The sequence below is a fragment of the Channa argus genome, chromosome 1, assembly GCF_033026475.1.
Source record: "Channa argus isolate prfri chromosome 1, Channa argus male v1.0, whole genome shotgun sequence".
Classification (NCBI taxonomy): domain Eukaryota; kingdom Metazoa; phylum Chordata; class Actinopteri; order Anabantiformes; family Channidae; genus Channa; species Channa argus.
In genome coordinates, this window is record NC_090197.1 from 50,508,263 (window position 1) to 50,529,625 (window position 21,363).

Here is a 21,363-nt window from a genome sequence, read left to right on the forward strand (position 1 = left end):
CCACACCCGCCTGGTCTCTGCAGTGCCCGAGAAAAGGACCCTTATTTACGGACTCGTGACATCATTCCTCTGCTGGCTCCATCTAAAATACAGCCCATTGCATCAATGACCTTTAGAGCCTAGAGCGGTTTCGGCAAGTACGAGACCTGTTGCATAATTTTTTTTCACGTCAAACTGAGAGGAATTGCGTCTTGCTGCGTGACTGCAAGTTAACCATTAATGGTTAACTCGGATTCATGTACGGTGCTTACAAATCCATCACTGAAAAGCTAAATTTGTAGCCCGCGCAGTGGACTCACACGGATAACATCAGTGCCCCGGCTTTGATGTTCTGAAGGAAAACCAGGGTAACAAGTTGCAAAGTCTGTATGACTTATGAGCTTCAGCTGCTGTGGTGTAAAAAAAAAAAAAAAAATGGTGACGGTGGTTTCTGCGTGTGAAGTAATGTTCTCAGCAGTTACATCAGCTGTATCACCTTCCTTTTCAGGCTCTATGTGATACAGCTCTGCTCCCTGTTAGATCAGCTGTGTGCCAAACCGTCTCATGGTGCATCTATGATCCTGAGCAAAGGGACAGAGAGTTAACCTCCAAGCATCACAGCTTTGAAAGATGAAAAATGCAACAAATAATTTCAAAGAAATGGACCTGTGTGTCTGTGAGAGAGAGAGAGAGAGAGAGAGAGATGATTAGTCTACAAATAGCACGACAACCCAATGCTATTGTCCCTGGGGACTTAGGTTTGGGATATAAAAAGTACATTAATGAGAATCTTTTTTGGCTTTTGTTCAGAAACAATTACATGGTAGAGAATCCACCTCCCCTGGCATTGTGATCAGGCTGCCAAATAACTGGCTTGAGACCAGGCTGTGTGTGGGAAAACTCACCAGCACCAGCCTCTAAAGCTTTTGTTTGGGCATATACTACACTCCCCCCTGCTGTGGAGTTTGAACATTGTTAGGTGTAATAAATGCATCACGCTGTTCTTTTCTCTCACATTGGGAAGCAGGTCAATTAGTGACCTGTTACACGACAACCAGTGGTGCAGTTTGTTTTTCTGATGTGGGTCAGGTGTTGAAGGACAGCACTGAGCCGAACTCGTAGCTGCCGGAGAGGAGCCGTTCCAGATTTCAGCACCAGGGACAGTTCCCGTGTATTTCCCCTTCTTCTGGTCCCCCCACCCCCCCCACGCCCCACTCGCCTCTCAGGCCTGTATCTCTCTGAAGGGAGGGCTGACTCACTCGTTTACAGCAATGCAGGCCCATCATCTGTCTTCATCACAATGGCAACCCCCCCCACAACCCCACCCCTACCCCTATTTGAACCTCCCCGAAAGACACCCCTATACTCTGCAACCAGACATTTCACTCTCTGTCTCAGAGGTAGCTCTTTTTTGGGGGGGGGATTTATTTATTAATTTATTCACTGAGCTGATAATGTAGATGAAGCCTTTGCTGTGTTTGATTGCTGCAACGCTCCAGACTGTTTAATATGCAGGAGCAGACGTTTAGAGTGAGAGAGACACGGAGGGGGCGGCTGGCTTTTTGGAGGTATCCAGTCATAACAAAGGTCTAAGGCCACGATCCAATAGGAAAAGGACTGTTCAGAGATGTATTTCTATACACTTTACACGCTACAGTGAACATGTGATGTGGCAAACATTCCTGGAGGAAACATGAGGCTCCTCCATTGATGGTTGTCCATCAGAGTTACAGTAAAACTGGTGACCTGTTGGTTAGAAATAGAGTCGTTAAGAGTGTGAGGCTGTAACTTGAACTAGTGCTTATTGTTCCCAGTGGTTTAGAAAGGCTCCAAAGACATATTCAGGAGGGACACAGACCCATCAACAAGACAGGAGATGTTGGGGAATGGGAGAAAGCTATTTTGCTTATTTTAAACTCTTTGACCAATTTACAAATGAGCATTTTAAAATCAATTTCACAACCAAAACTGTGCAACTACTTTGCCTAACAGCTGTTAAAGTCATCATCACACACAGTTGAAACCTGATGTTTACATACACAGAACCGGTGTAACTGAGTCGGGTTTGTAGCTCTGCTTTTCAGCTCTGCCCACAAATTTTCAATAGGATTAAGATCAGGGCTTTGTGATGGCCACTCCAGAACGTTGACTTTGTTGTCCTCAAGCCACTTTTTTTTTTTTACTTATGTCACCAATATCATGCTGAGGGTCATTGTCCATTTGAAAGAGCCATTTGCAGCTAAGCCTTTACTTCCTGGCTGATGTCTTGAGATGTTAGTCCAATATTTAAAAATAATGTTCTTTCCTCATGATGCCATCGATTTTGTGAAGTGCACCAGTCCCTCCTGCCGCAAGCCCCACAACATGATGCTGCCACCCCCCGTACTTCACAGTTTTTTTCCTCCAAATGTAATGACGGTCATTATGGCCAAACAGTTCAATTTTAGCTGCATCAGACCACAGGGCATGTCTCCAAAAACGAAGGTCTTTGTCCCCGTGTGCATTTGCAAACTGTAATCTGGCTTTTTTTCTGTTACTTTACGGAGTAATGGCTTCTTCCTCGCTGAAGGCCTTTCAGCCCACGTCTGTACAGGACTCGTTTCACTGTGGATAATGACACTCTCTTACCAGCTTCAGCCAGCATCTACACAAGTTGCTTTGCTTTTGTTCTGGGGTTCATACGCACATTTCGCACCAAAGCATGTTTATCTCTGGGACACAAAACCCATTTCCTTTCTGAGCATTATGATGGCTGGACATTTCCATGGTGCTTATACTTGCGTATAATAGTTTGAACAGATGAATGTGGCACCTTCAGGCCTTATGATTGTACCCAAGGTTGAATCAGACTTGTGCAGGTCCACAATTCTCTTCCTAATATCTTGGCGGATTTCTTTGGCTTTTCCCATGATGTCACAAAAGGAAGCAGTGTGTGGAGCAGGTTTGTAATTTGTTTGATTTAGTGTAGTGATTGCAATCTTAGAAAACTAGTGGACTCCAAAGGGTCACATGATAAATCTATTGCAAATAAGTTTCCTCCTTTGGTGGAACTGGTGATAATTCAGATATCTGAAATATGACAAACTTGACAAATCAGTGCTTTTTCCCAAAGTGTCAAAAGCCAAAAGGTTTATTCTATAAAAAGCTTGTCGTGTGTTTTCATATGCAAAATCTTAACCAGAAGGAAAAAACAAACAAAAAGCAGGTTAAAAAGTTATCCTTTAAGTGAAGTAGTGACTTTCCACCTCTGGGATGGGTCTGAATTTATGTGTAAATGTCATCAGAGTGACTTTTGTGGGGGAATAGAGTACATTTAGTCATATAGTCAGATAATTAGCAAAGGAGGCCAAGATGGGTTTATTGAAAAGGTCACAGAGAGGACAAGAAGTCACAGGGCGAGTCATGCTTGGAATCACATTAGGCGCTTTGTGTTTTAAGGACCGAAAGAATGTAGTAGATAGCAGACCTGGGGTCACAAGGTCTACAAGAAGGTGCAATAAAATTATTTAAATGCTTCACAACTGGCATGAACAGATGATCTAAAAAGGGACAAGAATGCGTCCACCTGGTTTCTTCAGTCATGTCTTGTGAGGTTGGTTCCTGGTTTGGGTTTGAGTATAAATAGAAGGAGTTTAAGTGATACAAGGCAGAAGACGCCAGCATCCATGTGGTCTTCTCCATGCCGGCATGTATTAAACCGAGATGGTTCATCACGCTGAGTTCTGTCTTCAATTCTTCCGAGATTTAGTAGCACTTGACCAAGAAAGAGGGAAAATTTTGATCCCACCGTCTGCTGTAAGACCCTCCAGCAGCTGATTTAATTATGAAGAGAATAAAGGAGGAGGTCGGAGTTAGGAGAAGGTTCGGGTGAATCCCACACCCTGCGAAACAGTTAATGTCGTTTCTTTCATCTGCATCATTCCACAACCTTAAAAGCAGCAGTTTATCGTATCCATGACAACCATAGTTTAAACTTCGGGAAGTACTTATTTGAACCCAAAGCATGATATTTTTCTAAACCCAACCAATTATTAACCTTAGCTTTTTTTTTTTTTTACTCTTTCCAAAGTTCCACTATACCTCTTGCTCTTTAGGGTGAGTTTGTAGCCAAGTGTGATAAGGTTATTGAAAGTCATGGCCACTGCAGAGATGACTCCCAACAACACATTCCCATCTAAAAATATCTTGTATGGCATTTTTTGCTAATCAAACAAATGTATGGCATTGATCACGCTATACGTGACATACCTCTGCATGAAGGGTGCCAGTCCTCAGGTTAAAGCGAAAAATCAGTGCAATTAAAAGAGTTAAAAATTAGAGAACAAAGCAACAGAGGTTTAAGATGGGAAAACAAAAATGCCCCTGCATAAACTCCATTGATCTCCTTTGGTATTTTTGAGGCTTTATGGTCTAAGTAGCAGTATCTGCTGTTTCAGAATCATTAAACTGACCACAATTCACTTGTCCTCGCTGCAGCTCCTCTGTCTTGAATCAAACCAACCAAGACGGGATCCCATCTTGATACATTAGTTCTCATTGGTTGAGTCTTCTACAGACTCAATACCAGTGTGACATTACTGCTGACCGCTGCAGCTGACCACAGGCTCTTGTCTCCAACACAGAGGAGCAAAATAACTGTATAGTAGAAACAACCATCCATTCTCTGACTGATGACTGATACAGGAACACACAAATATTCAGGCTGCAACCCGAACAATGCATCAACTTAACTTTGTTTTTTGGTGCATCCTGACGTGTTTATTACCACACAAATCATATCATTGTTTGTTAAAAAAGGAGGAACCTGGAGGAAATGAAATTGGAAAGCCCTCTGTTCTTCAGACTCACAGAGGAGACTCCAATTGATTGTGATTAACTTCTTAAAAAAAAAAAAAAAAAAATCCTTAAGAGATTTGTTTATTCAAATTCAATCCACATTCGGTGTTTTCTTGTTTTGCAATTTCTGGCGAATACACACATCCTGTAGCTTGTGCAGGATACAGTACATGTTGCTAATTGAAAATAACCTCGCGGCAACTTTCAGATCCTGTCTAGCTCAAAGACAGTGTTGTCTTGCTTGTGTCTTTTTATTTCAGCATGGAACATTCTCAAATGTGTGTGTCCTCATTAGTCCTTTGTCCACATCTGTGCTCAAAGCAGACATAATGAGACAACAACACAGATTTTACTGCTCGCTCAAAAGCAAACCCTCGCCTTCAGCTGGGTTAACTTCATCCTCACACTCTGGACTTTTCAATCGCTGACATTTTCATGCTAAACAAAGCTTTGGTGCGGATATGTTTTAGGAGATGAAGGGATTTACAGTGATAATGACGATGACCTGTTTAGATAAGCAATCATGTTTCACAGATCGGTTTTGGCATTTTCCGTTGATGTAGTGGGAGGGGCAAATGGGAAGGGTGATGGCAAATTGTGATATCAGCAAAAGGGGGGCGGGGGGCACCTGTTGTGTTGTGTTGTGTGTTAGATGACAGTTGAATTAAAAAAAAACAGGCTTATGGCACAAGAATCATATCATATGCACGTCTCAGGACCACGACCGTTCGTCTGATGCACATCTGGCATCTCTTGGAGAACAAAATAGTTCACATACAGGAAGCGAGGCTTTGGGTTAGACGATATTATGCAAGTACTCATATATGTGCTAATGGTGACCACCATCAACCACAACATAAAAACCACCAGGGGGGAAACAGCGTACCTTTAATGAGCAACACTGGCTGAAATAAAGATTATTTTAGGTTTTATGGATTCTGTAGCAAAAGTAAAACATAATTGCTGATAGTAAAAGCCAAGTTTGGTCAAAGCAACAGTTCAAAGTTTTGGAAAATGCCTGCATTTGGTTCTTTGCCCAGAATTAGATTTCTAAAAAAGTCAATAACAAATGTTGCACTTGTAAATATAAGGTAACAGCCAGCAGCGGGTTAGCAGCACAAAAGACTCGACTTGCTTTGTACAAATATACTTTTGAAGCTCACCCATCTGTTGGAGTTGTACTTAAACAGAATTGTAAAAATGACACATTGCGGTTTAACGATCAGGAGGAGTTGTGCCAGACGACTTACTGGCCAAGAGTAAATGGGCAACCTCACTCTGACTCCAAGATGACGTTGTTCCCAGCCAGGAAATTGCAAAGCATAAAAGCTTCTGTGACACGTGTTAATCAGGGAGTTTTAGATGTGCTCATAGGTTGGTTTTCTACCCTTTTGCTCAGAACCAGTCTGTGTTCTGAGCAAAGCTTTCCGTCTGCACGAACCAGCTGCATGAGCAGACGTGAGAGTGGCATTGATCTTCTCAGCAAGAAATAAAATTAGCATATGTCCAAAAATGTTGCGCTATTCCTAAAACTTGAATGTGGATAACATTGTTTTGCATTCCCACAAGTAGATAGAAATGTTGATACATAAAAAAAAAACTTATAAAGTATAAGTGTCTGTAGATCTACAGAGTAAACTAGCATTGCCCTGCTTTAAGCTTTTAGAGTAAATGCTAATTATATGCATCCCACTTAGCTTCAGCCACCTTTCAGCCTTTACATTACTGGCACTTGTTCCAAAGGTGGCAGCTGACAGATGAGCTCTAAATCCACCTCCATCCGTTAGTAGGCAGCCGTGCAGCCTCCTTAGCAGCTACTGACTCAACCAGTTACTCTGAGGCTTCGTTCTGTGCTGTGCTGCGTAATCTCGCTGCACACGAATCGAGGTTTGGGTTAAGTTAATATTTAATAAATGCACTCATGTTCCATTTGTAAGCATTAACTTAAATTTGATGTCAGCCATGATTAGGGTAGCACTTAGGGATTGCTTTGTGTGTGTGTGTGTGTGTGTGTGCGAGATAAACCACACCACCACTGCAGACCTTCTTTCTCTTACTAAACGGAGGAAGGGTCCACCGCTCTCCCACAACAGCTTGCCAATAACCCTGATATGTGATGTATATTGTTTTCTCCCTGACTAATGAGTTCGGAGCTCACAGACCACCATTTATCTCATACATCAACCGTTTCACCATCGGCCCTGAAACCCTAACACTGTATTGGCTGCTCTATTTTTAATGCAGCGTGTATCCCTCATTTAGCCTGGATAGAAATTGCTTTAACCAATTGTTATTCATATTATGAATTCTCCTCTGCTAAGTGTAAAAGGATTCTAATAGTGCTGCTCACGGCAGAAGGAATTGTGGCACTTAATGTGTGTGCATGTGTGTAAAGAAAGGTAATGGGCTATTCGGTGGTCTGGCGGTTTTTGATGTTGTTTTTATGCACTCGCTGATTAATAGGCAGCCGAAACCGTGCCACCGAGTCAAAGCGCTTGCACGAGGCGTAAAACTGTCCTTGCTGACAAACGGCCTTTAATGAACAATAATTATGTAGTTGCATTTTATTTCCAAGTTGATGGTTTTTGGCACGTGCTCTTCTCAAACAATTAGTGAGATTTGAACACATTTAAGAAGTTAAGTTATTATTGTTTGTATTTTTCATGGCAATGCTGTGGGGACGTGTGTACATCTGCTGCTCGGCCCGTGATTCATCCCAAATAAAACTGCTCCCACTTGTCCTCCTTCATGCGACAGAGGCAATCTGACATGCACGACTCGTGCCCTAGAACACGGTCCGTACACGCAGCCTCAGCCAAAACAGTACTTGAAAAGGAAAGGAAATCTACTGTTTACATCATAATATGGCATCTGAACTAGAAGTGTTGATGCTCAGATGCCCCCCGCCCTCCTACCCCTTTCTCTAACCAGCTGTTCCCTAGTCGACAGTGCGACCCTCTGTGAACCCCAGAGACGGCTTGGTAGAAATGAGGGCATGCTGTGTAAACAGCCTCTCTCTCTCTCTCTCTCTCTCTCTCTCTCTCTCTCTCTCTCTCTCTCCGTCTCTCTGCCGGTGTTTGAGTTTCTATCGCAGTCTTTCAGTTGGGCTGCTGTATTTGTACGCTGCATTTAACTGAACCGGACAGCACCTCATTTGCACAGTGCTTGACAGTCTAGACAAACACATTAAGAGCCCCCCTCCCCCACCCCCCCCCACCGTCTATTAGGGCAGTTTAGAAAGTGATCCAGCCCGGTGGCTGGCTTGGCTGTCTGCATGTCCACCTCTGGCAGCTCCCAGACTGCTTTCCTCTGCCCCTCCATTTCACCGCTGCTGCCAGACGCTGATTAGCAACAGTATATCAGCACCGAAAAAAAAAAAACATGAAAGGCTGAGGGTTAAAGGCGACAGTCATTTTCATAATAGACTAAACTCTCGCAAGTGATTTATTATACATCCGACGCTTTTTCGCAACGTCTAATGACGATCAACCGTGAACTTTGACGTTTGACCTCGGGTCCTTTTTTTTTTTTTTTCGTTCTGTAAAAATACATCCGCCCAGGCATTTTCAAAATCTACAGTAGGAGTGTGGAACTGCTGCTGCTGGTTGCTAGACTTGTAATTAGCGAGCATCTATTGATGCAGTGTGGCCCCCTGTGCACTCCTAGGAGAAAGATAAGGACAGCAGAAAATGAGACTTACATAATTTGACAGGCGAAGAGATACTGTATATCTTTTGGCAAGGTCTATGGAGAGCACTTTGCATTTTGAGTCCAAAAGCATCACTGTTTTCTTTTTTGGTATGAACAACGTTTATACTGCGTATCACTGTTTCCATGCAGAGAGGTTCTGTCTTGTTGAGTGCGGTGAGAAGGCCAAGGATTTGTTAGGTTGGACCCAACCTTGCCAATTATTCATAATGTTCCATTTTTTTCATATTCAATTCAAAACTACAAGTCCGCCTGTAGTTTTCTTCGTCTTCAAGCCCATGAAAAGACCCAATCAGCATGTTACACCTATATCCTGTTCTTTTCTGAGCCATAGAGTTGCGCCATTGTCCAAAAACAATGTAAAACTCATCGGTTAGTCATAAGCTTTCACAGGTTGACATGTTCTTTCATTATCAACAGTGTGGGCAATATAGTTTATTCAACTGTATCCCACACACACTGTCTCGCAACAAGATTACAGCAGTATTTACTCCTGTTAGTGCAACGCAGCACCCGTCTGTTTAAGAGAACGGCTTTTTGTCTTCAATACAGCGAAATGTCTGTGGCACGAATGTCCGTAGAGAAGTAGGGCAGAATTGAGAAAAGACACATTTCCAATTTTGGTCTTTGAAGCGGATTTGTTGGCAGTAAGAAAAACAGAGAGTAAGGGCAACCTCATCCCTACTGGAAGATTGTAACTGGATATTTTGGCTTGCTCAGGAAATAACATAGGACAGCGCATGGGACCTGTCAGAGGGCTTCAAGAAAGTCAACTCAAAATGGATATAATAGAATACAATATGTGCCTGGCTGATGTGTTTTGGATTGTTTCTGGATGACAGAGTTCTATGGCAGAGACGAATAAACTGCTCTATTTCACTGTCTGTATGGGGATTGTTTTGAAATATCAATCGAAATTCCTTGAATATTGAACACAAAGTTATTATTATGCTCTAATGTTGTAGGCAAAAAAAAAAAAAAGTACTGCAAATTCTGCCTTGAAAACCACTTTGCTTGCTACTCAGCGGCTCTTTGACACATCTAAACGTCAGTTTTCCCGAACACACTGTCTAGCCTGTAAGGTCAAATTCCTGAAAAAGAAATTGCTATGGAGTCACAAGTGAGGGACGTTGGACCAGGAAACTGGACTTTAAAAGACTAAGACTAAGTTTTGCAACCAGATCTTTCTAGGACACAAAGTCTTTCATGTGTCTATTAGAATAAGATCTGTGGTTCTGTGTTGCTGCTGACACTGTTACTGATGTATTAATTAATTAATGTATTTAGTATTTAAGGCGCCATAACACACCACTCCATCTGGTGGTGAGACTCATCAGTTGTCTATCATTAGGACAACGGGACAGCCAACACCGCCAGGCCCTGTTTGGTCTGTGTGACAAAGAAGGAGCATGATGGAGAGCTTCATCAGTCCAATCTACAGTGTAGGCGTTTCCAGTACCAGTCCAGGATTTTGATTTACGTGCTACTGTATTTGCACGGCACAATACCACATACAACATCTCGCAGGGTTTTACAGACCCAGAGAACAGGGAAAGAATAACTCAAACAACCTCAGGTTAAAAAAAAAAGAAAGGAAGAAACCTCAGGAGAGTCTATTCAAAGAGAGAATTCTTTCTGGGTGTGCAACAGCTGTGATAGGTAGAAAATGGCTGCTTCCAGACATTCTACAAGCTATTTTCGTGATGCAGCACAATGCCACAGCTTTAGCTTGATAGATGCCAATAAAGATTCCTGCAAAAGGAAAACATTCCCCAATGTGTTTATCTGAAGTGTTCGGGGGTATAGTATGCTCAAGGGGTTTCCGTTTGTGACCATCTTGGTTTGAGCTCTTATGTGTAATTTTGCCCATGTGTGCCAAAGGGAATTACTCAGCCATAGACGGCCCTTTGTATTGCTGTGTTTTAACTTCAAAGCTCCCCCAGTCCCATTTCATACGGGTGAGCGATGTGCTCCGGTATCAAAGGTGATACCGGACGGGCACTGAGATCCCCTCCTCTTTGCCTCTGCCTTTACGAGTGGTCGTAACAAGAAGCAAACATGTAAATTGCCAGCAGAGGAGATGGAGCGTCCATTTAGGTTTGAGTGGCAGAGCACAACTCTTGGGTGGTGAAATAAAACTGGGCTGAGATCACAACCAGGAAGGTGTAATCACAAGTGAAGGAAATTTGCATTGGGAACATACAATAGTTCCCTGAGGTGAAGGAGTAACCATTTAACAGTCTGTCCTTCTCTGTCTCAGTGGTTTTCGTCAACATAATGGCACCATTCCCCATCTCCTTATCTCTCCTATCACTGCTTTCATTGTTTTCCCCGCTACAACATGTTGTTGCCGAACGCAGCACACATAAACATATTTTTTATGCATTTGTTCTTTGCACAGTTGACTGCACCCATTCAAGAGCCTCCCCCTCAGCCACTCTCTGCAACCCCTGTCCCGGGGGGGGAGATGAATGCCGCCCCAGATCGTGAACATGGCGGCATCAGTCCAGCACTGGTTGCCCTCCCTGTCGGCACTAAAAACCTCAAAAAAGTCCATTAATGGCCTAGAGGTGCTTTTTATTTTTGCTTTTAGGCGTGAGCCTGGCAACACCCCTCACCTGCAAACACTCATTTTCTTCCAAAAAAGCTGTGGTAACAATGTGGTTCCTATGGCAACGGAAACCAAGCCATCACATGCCCCCTATTATACAGTTGATGTTGTTGTTTTGTATGTCCGCCAGCAGTAGAAGGGCTATTACAGCTTTTTAGTGGAGACAGAAAAGGATGACATAAAAATGGTGGACAGCAACGTTTGTGTGTGTGTGTGTGTGTAAGAGAGAGTTTATTTACCCACTGAGAGCTTCTCAATTGCCAGAGAGCGATGGCATTCTGTTAGAGAGGGCGTTTGCATGGTGCTGCCTGCGGATGCTGGGTTTACAGCGCATCCTCCATACTGCGCCGTCCTCAAGCGTTAACAGAGCAGAACCCATGGGGTGCTGTTCTATTCTAATCCATTGTTAGAGGGGGGAAAATGGCTTGTTTTGGTCCGACATATCGACCTGCAGAGGGAACGAGCTGCAGATCGGTGTAATGTATGCTCCCACTCTGTGTGCTGAGCAGCATGCCTTCTCACAGCAGTGTGTGTGTAAGAGGGCTGACGTGTTTCCAACATGTGTGCTTTGCCCTTGTGCGTGTACAGTACGTGCACACTCGTGTGCATACACACATGGAGCCCTCCATCTACTGAGCATTTTGGAGTGTGTAGCGATTGGAGGAGATGAGTCACCCCTCACAGACAACACCTACTAACCACCTCTCTCTCTCTCTCTCTCTTACACTCACCTCTTTAAAAAAAAACACATACAATGCAATATATATTATTTTAGCCTTAATATCCTATTAAATGTATCTTAATGTGGAAGGGTACGTTCGAAGCTGGAGCAATATTGACCATATATGTGTTTGCATACGTGCTGTAATGTGAGCATCTTACATGAGCTGTCAAACAGAACCAAACAGTCCAAACTGTTGAAATGAGGGACTGAGGTGGATGATGAATTATGCATCACAGATATTGCTGCGAAGGAAGCATTAAGTCATTTGTTTGTGTTTTGTGTATTTCGTAGTGTCGTGTGGTTTTGTGATAATGTCCATGTTATTATTTTCGATCACTGATTGTGTTTGCTTGACTATATGACTATGCTGACTGCATGCAGCTGGTCATGTCATATCGGCCAATTGTGCTGTGCTATTTTCATTTGTATTGATATTGCATAAAATCTGTAAAATATTATTAGAACATTTTACGTTAAAGCCTCTTTTAAACGGCCCTGCCACCACTGCGGAGACATACTCGCTTCGAAAAGATTTTGAGTGAGAATCACCTTTTCTAAATAGTCAGAAATATCACAAATATCAATTATTTCGGCTTCATTTGTACATTTTGGCGCATTCTCATTTATTTTAATCATATAACTACAATTACGTGGAGTGGTGGGCAGAGTTTAGCAAAGCAGGAAGGGGGACGGCTGTGCTACGCAGAGTGAGTTGACTTTTAGTCTCAAGCTCGTGGTGGCATGAGTTAACTTTTGTAGCTTTAGCATTTTTGCATAACTCTTTGTCAACTGACTAAAACTGAAACTGCCAAGCATTTAAACGTCACGCTGGGAAAACAAAGCCTTTGCACAGATGTAATTGATTTAAAATGTAATCATTTCTTGCAGCTGTGGCTCAGGATGTTGAACAGGTCATCAACTAATCACAGGGTGGTTGATTAAAGTCCTGTCTCCTTCTGTCCATATGTCAGTGTGTCGTTGATCAATACTCTGAAGCCCAAATTGGGCAGCTTTCTGTTGTTGTTGGCCCCTGTTGTAACACTCAGGCTGCAGCTCCTTCTTGTGTTGCTCTTAGATTTTTCAGGTGACACCCACGTGAAAACATGATTGCAAAACCTGAAGTTCCTGCCTTGGAAGTTTTCGGGCCTCAGTCGGTGTGTGCGATTTGGTGAATGCAGGGAAATTGTAAAACCCAGGTATCGTGCAGTTGTTTAAATTCTTTGTTAGCAGAATTTCCATTTTCTTTTTGGTTTGCATTGTTGGACAGACATTTTGCATATCGGCAGCATTTTTGTCACCTTTCTGTTGTTCATACTCAGACTTTCCCCCCTCAGACCCATTTTCATAAACGAAATGGACGCTGTGTACAATCTGAAACAAAAGAAGTGAGCACAATGATTTGAAAGCTATTTTATTTGTTCATACACAAAGGCAACATCTCAAATGTCTTTAAAACACAGGGAAATTTCTTACGAACACGTCTCTAAAAAGTCGGGCATGTTTGCCACTGTGTTGCATCACCTCTACTTTTACCATCACTCTGAGTGGTTGGGAACAGACCACAAACTGCTTTAATTCAGAAAGCAAACTTTTTTTTTCCCATTCTTTTATGATATAGGTGCTTTTACCTGCTCAACAGTGCAGGGCCTCCTTTGTCATATTTCTAGTTTCATAGTGCTTCAATATTTTGTATTCTTTTTGATTAGTTTAGCATTAATGGTGCTTTAATAGAAGTTACTTATTCTGTGTGTGTTACCACTTACACCATCACAGTTGCTGGTTTTTGAACTTTGTGCTGACATTAGTGTAAGTCAGAGGCTCCTTTTTATTCTTTTCATGCAGGATGTGGATTTCCTAATTTCCAAAAGAAAAAAAATCATTTTTTTTAACATTTTAGATTATTTCTGGGGGGCTCTTGCGCCTTCATTCGATAGCAGACAGCGTAAAGATACAGGAAAAAGTTAAAGAGAAAGAGAAAGGGACATCACATGCAACAAGACTCGACCAGGGACGTTGCAGGTTTTTTTGGGATGTGTCCTTTTTCTGGATCTTGTTTCTACTTCATATGTTTGCTTCTGTTTATAACCACAGCCATTCAATTTTGTTTTTTGGGCCTGTTTTTTGCCTACAGACATTTATCTGGATTCCCTGAATTGTTTTGTAATATGTACTGTAGGTTATGCAATCCCCAAATTATTTGGCATTTTAAACATTACTTACATTGCTGGACTATTTGACCCCAATCTCACTTCTGAAACCCTCAACTTCTCTTTGATGCTCTTTCTTGATCCTTTCATGATACTAACCTGTTACCAATTACCTTCATTAGCTGTGACGTGTTGTGACATGTAGTTTCTATTTTCATTTTTAGCCCTGTGGTTGCAGTAGAGCTACTCATGAAACACCAGTCAGCCATTGGTCAGGTTGGCTCACTTGCACTCAGCATTTAACTGACTTTACTGATCACATGATGGGGTAATTCCAGCGTTCCAGCAGCGAAAAAAGACAAGCACCAGATTTCGCAACACACATAAAACCAAACCTATTTCCCCTAATCCCTCACCTAAATGAATATTGCACAAGAGCAAAAAAAAAAGTTACATAATAGACACAAACGTTCCCCCGTAATAAACAATCACACAACAAAGACAGAAAAAGTTACTCCCATTTGTGTCATTTGTGTCAGAGGCCACCACAGTGTCATAGAAGGTTTGGAGAAGAACCCTGCTCACACCAAAGGACCTCAGTCTTCTCAGCAGGTGGAGATGACTCTGTGCAGGGCATCAGTGTTGTTGGACCAGTTCAGTTTATTGTTGAGGTGCACACCCAGGTATTTAAAAGTGTCCACCAGCTCTATGTCTGAGCCGTGAATGCTCACCGATGTGACTAGTGGGGATTTCGGCAGGAAGTCAGTCACCAACTCCTTTGTCTTGCTGGTGTTCGGGAGCAGGTTTTTTTTTCTTCACACCAGTCAACAAAGTCAGTGATGACTTCCTCTGTATTCCTGCTCAATTCCCTCGGACACACAGCCAGCAATGGCAGAGTCGTCTGCGTACTTCTGCAGGTGACAGTCCGACGTGTAGAGGGTGAACAGAAAAGGGGAAAGCACCATCCTCTGGATGGGGGTCCCGTGTTTCAGCCCTCCACACCCCACGCACAGTCGAGCAGTGAGGTAGCTGATGCTCCATGCAGACAAATATTGGTCCACTCTTGCCACCTCCAGCTTACCCCTCCAGCAGAGACGGCTGGATACTATTAAAAGCACTGGAGACCTTGAAGAACATGACCCTCACAGTACTCCCATGGGACTCCAGGTGGGATAAGGCCTGATGTAGCAGGTAGATGACAGCATCATCCACCCAGATGTCAGGTCGGTAAGCAAACTGCAGAAGAGGGGGCATCATGCTCAGCAGATCTTCCCTCGATAAATAAAAGCTAAAGAAAGAAAGAGATTAGAGTCATTTCAGTGTCTCTGCCCTGTATTAAAAAGCAATCTTCTCCCTGCATTTCACATTTGTTCTTATTGATTCATTCTACTCATGGCGGACTTGGGTATCGACGCCTCTTTGTTCCAGTTGTAGCAGGGGGTTGCGTACTGTGAGGTATGAGCTCTGTTTGCGGGGTTGAGCATTTATTTTATAGTCATGCTTTGAATATCTCCACAACGATTGCAAAAACTTATGTGTAGGAATTTGAGTAGCCAAAAGACAAATACAACACTTCTAAGCCAGAGAAATTATTGCTAATGAGAAATTAATGCTAATGCAACAATGCCCCCCTTATGTTTGAGCAGTTAATTCAGCACGACTGATACATCTGAGCCTTAAATGACAGTGCTCATCTAGTGGGGCTTCATCTTTTATGCCGAGCGAGGTTTCTCATCAGCTCATGATGCTTGTTGATTTGATGGATGTGTACTTGATTTGCACGTGATTTGATTACTCATTTCACCGTGGGCCTTGTTTGCCTCCGCTGTTGAACATTCGCAGGCCGAAGTGCTGATTACGAGCACGACCGTATTTCAAAGCAATACGAGCTGAGTGACAGCCACAAGGTACGGCTGAAACGCTGATGACCTGTGTTAATGGTGCATGACCACTCTTCAGACTGTTTTCAAGTCCGGAGGTTATTCTGTCCCGCCGCCGTCTTGTCTCTCTTCTTTATCCAGTGGTGTAGGGACAAGCCAGAGTGGGTTTGATTTGCACACTCACTTCGGTTGTGTTGCAGCGTTCGCACGGCCACTCAAGGATGATAAAATACAGTGCTGGATGGGAGCTGGGAGCCTGCAGGCTGTTCACTAGAGGATTTTAATTTAGTTTTTCTCCCACTCCCTTTTTCTTCCCCTTCTCCCACAATGTTTGTGCATTCTTGCATGCGCCAGTGTGATTATGAGAGGGAGAGGAGCACATTTTGCTGGGACATGTCATAGATTGGTTTATAGATGCTGTTGCTTCAATTGAACGTCAAACGCATGCAGTTTTATCGGGGGAGTTATTTGCATGTAGGTTTTAACAAGTTGTATAGTTCGCCAACGTGACCAGTCACCGGGCTAAAACCAAACACCGAGCCTGTAAGTCCTCAGATCTGCAGTGTAAAGTATTTGTCCCATTTAATTTTGTTGCCCTGATAACTTTGCACCCACTGTGTCTCTGCACTGAGATTATGGATCAAGTTTAATTGACTCTGGTAATCTGATTTGGTCATGGGGAGGGAGGATCGCGGATTAAACTTGTAACTACAACACAAACAGGGGATCAGGAGCCCTCTTAGCTGCTGGGGTTGGGGGACAATGGGGACATGTTCCGACATAACATGCAAATGCTAATCCAGAATAGGCTCAAATAATCTGGCCCTGTGTGGTAATAACATTGCTAGGCTGTAATAAATTGCACTGTCAGAGCGTTGGTCGCATTTCCCCGCTGCACGGTAATAAAGTGGCCGGGCTGCTGTGATGTAATACGATAGCAATAATGATAATAACTGGAGTGGAGAACTCACATTTGAAGCTGGCTGCTCCTGTCCCCAGCTGACATTGTGCTATTGGCTTCCGCGAGGAAAAAGCACGATAGGGAGGAGCGGTTCAGAGCTCGCCGCAAGCTAAGCCAATGGCCTATCACTCACCATGACAGCCAGGTCAGCAAGGGAATTGCAACATTACAGTCTCTATCTGTTGCACAGCAAAATGAGATCTATACATAACGTGAATATACACTGAGCTGGCAGCTAAAACTAATGCCGCCTAATACAAGAGTCCTTTTATAAATCCCCCGTCAGCAAGGTGATGACGTTCAGTTTTTTTCTCGGAGCTATGTTATGGAGAAAGGTGTTGTTAAGCTCAGATTATCATTTCGAAAGGTATTTGGGTGGATATAATAACAGCAGTAGTGAACACCTATAGTACCCGAGTCAGTGTTCGATCCCACAAGAACACACATAAACACTGCTGCTAGGAGCCATGTGAACAATTTGTTCATGGTACCTGGTGGTCCGCCTTGTGCTGACTACCAGGCTGAAAGGGGGTGACTCTGTTCATGCTTCTTCCTTTCTTTCTTTTTTTCTTTAGTCCCCTCTCTTAGTTCCCCCTGCTATAAGGCCTTTTTAACCTTTATTTGTCCGGGGGAGGGTTTTGCTGAGCAGGCGTGCTCCATTCTAGCTTTGACCTTATTCCCTTTTGTAATATGCTGCTGTACACTACACTGTACGCCGCTCCATAAAAAGGGCAGCTCCTCTACTGTTGGCCGCGGAGCAGCATGTGAACAATTTGTTCATGGTACCTGGTGGTCCGCCTTGTGCTGACTACCAGGCTGAAAGGGGGTGACTCTGTTCATGCTTCTTCCTTTCTTTCTTTTTTTCTTTAGTCCCCTCTCTTAGTTCCCCCTGCTATAAGGCCTTTTTAACCTTTATTTGTCCGGGGGAGGGTTTTGCTGAGCAGGCGTGCTCCATTCTAGCTTTGACCTTATTCCCTTTTGTAATATGCTGCTGTACACTACACTGTACGCCGCTCCATAAAAAGGGCAGCTCCTCTACTGTTGGCCGCGGAGCAGCTGTTCAGCTTTTTTTCACAAAGGGGCCTGTATATTGGGGGGAAGTGTTGTTGTTTATTCACTTCCAGTTTAGCGGCAGTAACCGGGCTTCTTCTCAACTCTTTAGGCTACTGCTGGGATTCATAGACCTGATCTTGAGGCCTGACGTTCTGCCAGCACTTCCACTCAAAAAAGCTCATTAAGATGGGACTCCGAGATTGTTTAGGCTGTCAGTTATTTCCGAGGTTCAAACAACCAATCACAGCTGCCTCGCTAAGAAACAGAGGGATTGTAGACGATTAAATAAAAGGAAGAATCTTTATTTCTTAAAAAATGCCACAAGTCACGTATGCGTCTATAAGCAATAAGTGACTGGGACAGTGACGGTTAATGTGAAGTTTTACTGATTTTGATTATGCTCATATGTTGGCGTATTATATGGTTAAAGAGGTGCGAGCCAGACATTATGAGCCAGCATTATAGGCCCAGTGATAATCATCGTATGTCCCATGAGACTATTTGACTCCCTCCCTTAGCTGTAATCATGGCTGCTGTCGCTCGCGACGTGACACTTTGTATCAGTATGTCTGACCCTGATTTAGCTTTTACCAATGCAGTTCCTGATTCCCTTGGAAACATTTTTTCTTGTTGACCTTTAATTAAGTTGATATTTTTGTGGGTTCTTCTTTTTTTTATGATCTGAACTGCTATGAAGTGCCATTAAATAAATCGGCTTACTGAATTAAAAGCTTCATTTCAGCAGGGTTTCTCACTGATGCTGTAGGCCATGATTTTTTTATTTATTTTTTGGCAACATCAATTCATTGAGCTGTAATTAACACCAGTTTTCATTGTCCTTCCATGACATCGCTGGAGGACAATTCCAAACTTAATAAATCCCTGTAAATCTGTAGCTACCAAATTATGTGAAGCTTGAGTTCTCCCCAAAAAAAGGCCCACTCTCTTTCGTTGTCTGCTTTTTTTTTTCTTCTCCTTCCTTTATCTGTCTGTGTGCTACTATGTTTTTTTTTTTTTAAATGATGGTACATTTTATTGCTCAGGTCTAATTGCAGTCCTCTCTCATTCTCTTGCTCAATGTCTCCCTCTTGTCATTTTTGACTCTCTGCCAAAGTTACAAACCGTAAAGTCATAAATGTCGGTCTTTTAGATTGATGATCACACTGATTTGTCTTCACTTGTAGGAATATTTCTTTAGAGATATTATTACAGTCACTCACAGTGATGAACCCACAGAGTCTCTTACTGTTTTAATATAGTCTCATCATTCAAGCCGGGGAAAAGCTCCGAGAAACCCTCCATATGCTCACTATCTTACACCAAAGAACACCTGGACAATGGTAGCTACAGTACCAGCTAGTGAGCATAGTGGAGCGATTAGCAGTGTGGTCAGTTGCAGGCTACATGTTTATTGCTGCTGTACAGTGCTATAGACATTTCTCGAAAAAAGTCAGAACAGAAGCTTCCTCTGTTAGACAGCCGATCGGATGTGAATCAAACGCCTCACGATTTGCGAGTTGTATCATTTGAATCATTTTGAAGTTTTCTCTGTAAGTACATAAAGAGGTCCAGTAAAACCATGTACAAAGGTGCATACTGCCAAGGGAGTGAAGTCTCTCTGAGCGCAGACATAGCTCTTTGTGGTCCATCCTACCCTTGATGGTGCTGCATTCAGGTTTGTCCTAACCGCTTTGCTGGTCAAAAGTTGTCCAGAAATATCCCAGAAAGACACATTTCTGCAAGCAATAGGATGAACGTTATATTCTAAATACTGCAGCTGCAGCTCTTAAGTCATGTTGTTCATCCTTGTCACTACGTAATATTACCGTAAGGCTTTCACATTATTAGCTACGCATTTTTGGGCTCCTAGTACCTATAACCATTTCTTATACCGAGATATTACGTGGCTGTTGCTTGAGTAATAATAAATGACTTTATTATTTTTTTATTTTACATCTCAATACCTTTTATGGCACTGACTGAATTGCTTCAGCCCTGTAATTCAATATCAAAGTTTGATACCTCAGCTGGGTTGGACAATGCAAGAGTTTTAAAATATATGGCTGCAGGTGGGACTCTGAACAGGAATGCAGGTTTTTATGGGCTCTCGAAGGAAGCAGTGAGCGAGATTAGCGCATGTCCACATATTGTTAGGTCTGTGCGAGCGAGGGTGGAGCCGAGATCCAAACAGGCCGGAGAGCTGCATGACGAGAGGGTGCAGAAATGGTGAGCAGAACCCAACCGAGGTGAAGCCCTCAGCTTCTCAGCCTCCCCAATAGAAGCTCTAGGAGTAGCAAGCCAGAAAAAATACCTGTTTAAGAAGCATAAACATGCATCAAAGTGATAACATCACCTTCCTCCGTGGTCTATATGGCAGCAAAGAGGCTTATTTTCTAATTGCTATGAACAAGCTTTAATGTATGTATAATGTTATCATGTATTATCTTGAAATGGAGCAAGTTGTGGTGGACTTTGTGTGCTGAGATCGTCCAGGGAGCAGCTCCCGCACCAACGTACAGCCCCTCCCTCTGCCAGCATGTCCTGCTCAGCTCTGAATCTCATCAGTGACAGGAGAGCAGAGGCTCCGTGAGCGATAGTCCCTTATTTCTATGTTCTTCAGGACCATTTTGCCTTTGATGTCGACAGATACTGAGTTTTTTTGCTATTGTGGAAATGTATTATTCTCACTAAAGCTAAGTCAGTCTTACAGTCCTTCCATAAATCCTCCTTTATGAAGGTGAAAACGGCTTTTAGTGGCAAAATGTCAATGTGCCGAAAAACAAAACTACAGATTTGTAGCAAATTGTCGTTTTCTGTTTTTATGAAGAGGAATTTATAAAAGTGCTTTTCAAAAAAGTTCTGGCCGTGGTATTAAAGTCGAGGTATCAGTACTGCTATGCCTGGTCTGAATTAATATCCTCATTACAGGATTATGACCAATATATTACCCCTAGTGTTATTACCTAGATATTATCCCAATATGAAGTGCTATGTTAAGTGCTGCCTGTGTAACTATTTTCCTCCTCACTGTTGTAATATTTGTATTTATTTATTAGTTGCTTTGCTTTTTACCTCCTGAAAGAGTCTCAACATAAAATTAGTACCATTCAATAATACATTCATACCTTGGCTGAAGTCTTCATTCCTAACATTTGACTTCCTCTGTCCTCTTTACACACACTGGAAAGGCTTTATTAAACTCTGTGATTGGCCCGAGTCTCCACCGCACACATTTTCCTGCTCTACATCTCCCCTGTGTCCTGTCCCCCCCCCCGAACTTTGTTTCAGTTCAGGCCACTATTTTACATCTGTGCTTCTAAATGCTCAGTTGAAGGTCGCGACCCCTCACATGCCCCGACAGGCTCATCAGCTTTCAGATAAACATAGAGGGAGAGAGCATCCCACTTGGCTACTCGCGGAGACGGTGATGGAGTCAGACAGCGTGTATGTGGATCACTCGTGCA

At 42.9% G+C, this 21,363-nt stretch overlaps 1 protein-coding gene across 2 annotated transcripts in view; it reads left to right on the forward strand.

Annotated features, from left to right (window-relative positions):
* LOC137098180 (adhesion G protein-coupled receptor A3) overlaps nucleotides 1-21,363 on the forward strand; it is a 151,181-nt gene that overhangs the window by 99,158 nt on the left and 30,660 nt on the right. The gene's annotated exons all lie outside the window — the stretch shown is intronic.